Below are 3,096 nucleotides of genomic sequence, written 5' to 3'. Positions count from 1 at the left end.
AAACAGATATCCAGGAGACTAAAAACACTATAGAAAGCATTCACAGCAGAATGATCAAATGTGAAGATAGAATTTCAGATGTAGAAGATAGGATTGTGGTCAGTGACAATCTATCTAAAGAGAGATATCTTTAAAACAATATGGGATTGTGAGAAATTGATCCAACAACTCTTAGATCATGGGAAGAAGAAGAATATAAGAATGATAGAAATTCATGAAGTAGCAGGAGAATGTACAAAAATGACCCAAAAAAAAAAAAAGCTGTTCACAGAATTAATGACAAAAACTTCCCAAACAGAAGAAAAGAATTTGACATACAGATAATCTAGGAGTATAGGACTACAACTAGCTATGATAAAATAAAACAAACCCCTACACCTAGACATATAATAATCAAGATCCTGGAAACCCAACAGAAGAACAAAATATTACAAGAAGTTAGAGAAAAGAAACAAATCGCATGCAAAGGAAAGCCCATCAGAATCACAGCAGACTTTTCAACACAAATCTTCAAGTCAAGGAGAGACTGGAGTGAGGTATTTCAAGTCCTAAAAGAAAACAACCTCCAACCTAGACTGATGCATCCTGCAAAACTCTCTTTCTAAACTGATGGGGAAATAAGAAACTTCCACGAAAAAGAACACCTGAGAAATTTCATGAACACCAAGCTGGCACTCCAAACCCTTCTAAAGAATATCCTGGAGCAAGAAAATGAAGGCCACAACCCCATAAGGGCCAATAGAGCAATATGCCAGGCAAGGCAAGAAATTAAAGGGAGAGAGGGAAAAATGAAAAAGAAAAGAACCAACAACAGGAAAATAACATGACAATGAAAAGTCAATACATAACAGTTGTAACCATCAATGTTAATGGCCTCAATTCACCAATCAAAAGAAACAGGCTGGCAGAATGGATTAAGAAGCAAAATCCAACAATATGCTGTATCCAAGAAACCCATTTAATCCATAAAGACATAGACTGAGAGTAAAGGATGGAAAACATTTTTTTTATGTGACAGGAACCCAGAAAAAAGGGAGGTAACTATCTTATTTTCAGACAGAGTATGTATCAAACCGTAACTAATTAAGAGAGACAAAGAAGGCCACAACATCCTTGTAAAGGGAACAATACAAGAGAAACAAATGACAATCATAAATATATATGCATTGAATACTAATGTCCCCAACTATGCAAAACAAATATTAATGGATGTGAAAAGTGAAAAAAGCACTAATATAATTGTGGTGGGGGACCTCAATACCCCACTGACACAAATAGACAGATCATCTAGACAAAAGTCAACAACAAAATGATGGAACAGAACCAAGTCTTAGCACAAACGGACTTAGTAGATGTCTTCAGAGTTTTCCACCCCACAAAATCAGAATATACATTGTTTTCAGCTGCATCTGGGTCATTCTGCAAAAATAGAACACATGCTAGTTCACAGAACATGCTTAAGTAAATGCAAAGGAATTGAAGTTATCCCCTGTATATTATCAGAGCATAATGCAATTAAACTGGAGCTCCATAGCATGAGAAACCACTAGAACTTCACAAACACAGGGAAGTTAAATAACTCCCTGCTGAGCAACCACTGGGTCACAAACAAAATTACAGAAGAAATTAGATCATTTCTATAATTAAATGATAATGCCAATACAACATAAAGGAATCTATGGGACACAATGAAAGCAGATCTACAAGGGAAATTCATAGCAGTAAATGTTCATACTAGGAAAACCGAGCAAGCTCAAATAAAAAACCCACTGCTTAACCTTAAGCTCCTAGAAAAAGAAGAGCAAGACAAACTGAAAGCTCATACAAGGGAAGGAATTATATAGATCAGAGCAGAAATCAATGCAATGGAGACTAAGAGAATGATAAAAAAAATCAATGATGGGAGAGTTGGTTTTTCAAAAGAATAAATAAAACTGATAAACCCTTAGAAAACCTTATCCAAAAAAAAGGAAAGAAAAGGCTCAGATCCTTGCAATTAGAAATGAAAAAGGTGAAGTCACAACAGATCCACCAGAAATCCAGAGGATCATCAATACCTAGTTTAAAAACCTATACTCTAATAAAATGGAAAATACAGAAGAAATGGACAGATTTCTAGATACATATGAATTTCCAAAGTTGAAAGAATATTTAAAAAGTCTAAACACTCAATTACATTCAGTGAAATTGAAAATGCAATTAAAACATTACCAACAAAGAAAAGCCCAGGTCCTGATGGCTTTGCTGCTGAATTCTACAAGACATTTAGAGAAGAACTATCACCACTACTCGTTAATCTCTTCAGTGAAATTGGAGGAGAACCAATACTTCCAAATTCATCCCTCGAAGCAAGTATTACTTTGATTCCAAAACCAGCAAAAGACCCAACCAAAAAAAGAGAATTATAGGCAAATTTCACCAAATGAACATACATGCAAAAATCCTCAATAAGACACTGGCAAACAGAAAAACTAAAAGTGTTTCAAGTTTTCAACAGTGATGATGTTGCAGCAAAGCAGAACAGCTCAGTGTTATCACTCTGTGTTACAGCTAGAGCAATTTGAAGACTTGAGAATCCAGAAGTTACTCAAAGAGATGGAGAAAAGCCTTTTATTAGCCAGCTGGCTCAGAGGAGTATGTCCAATCTGAATTCTGAGGGCCAAATTGCAGTGAGAGTGTTGATATACAGTTGAGGAAAGGAAGCTGAGAGGAAACTTGCAGGGCAGAGACACAGCTAAAAGTAGGAAACTTAGGTAGAAACATCAGGTAGTAACAGTTACATTGTTTGAACAGAATATTTTTTACACATTGGGCAAGTATATCATGCAGCACAAACAGGCACAGAACATTTTGATGCACTGGGTGGAATACCATACAACCCAAATGGTTACATTTCTGGGACAGAACATTTTATGGAGGAAAAAAGAACAGGGGCAGAGTAAGTCCTGTCCTATTTGCATTATTGCTTCATCAATGAAATTGGCTGTTTCTGGAGGAAAATGCCCAGGAGAACATACATTACCCATGAAGAGAAGAAAATGGGCTAAATTTACTGCTATTTGCCAATGTGAGTGGTGACCTCAAGATAAAGCTTCT

Source organism: Fukomys damarensis, unplaced genomic scaffold (genome assembly GCF_012274545.1).
Source record: "Fukomys damarensis isolate Sample0158 unplaced genomic scaffold, DMR_v1.0_HiC HiC_scaffold_14, whole genome shotgun sequence".
In the NCBI taxonomy this organism is placed as follows: domain Eukaryota; kingdom Metazoa; phylum Chordata; class Mammalia; order Rodentia; family Bathyergidae; genus Fukomys; species Fukomys damarensis.
The sequence above is the reverse complement of the archived record's forward strand: the minus strand, read 5'-3'. Positions refer to the sequence as shown.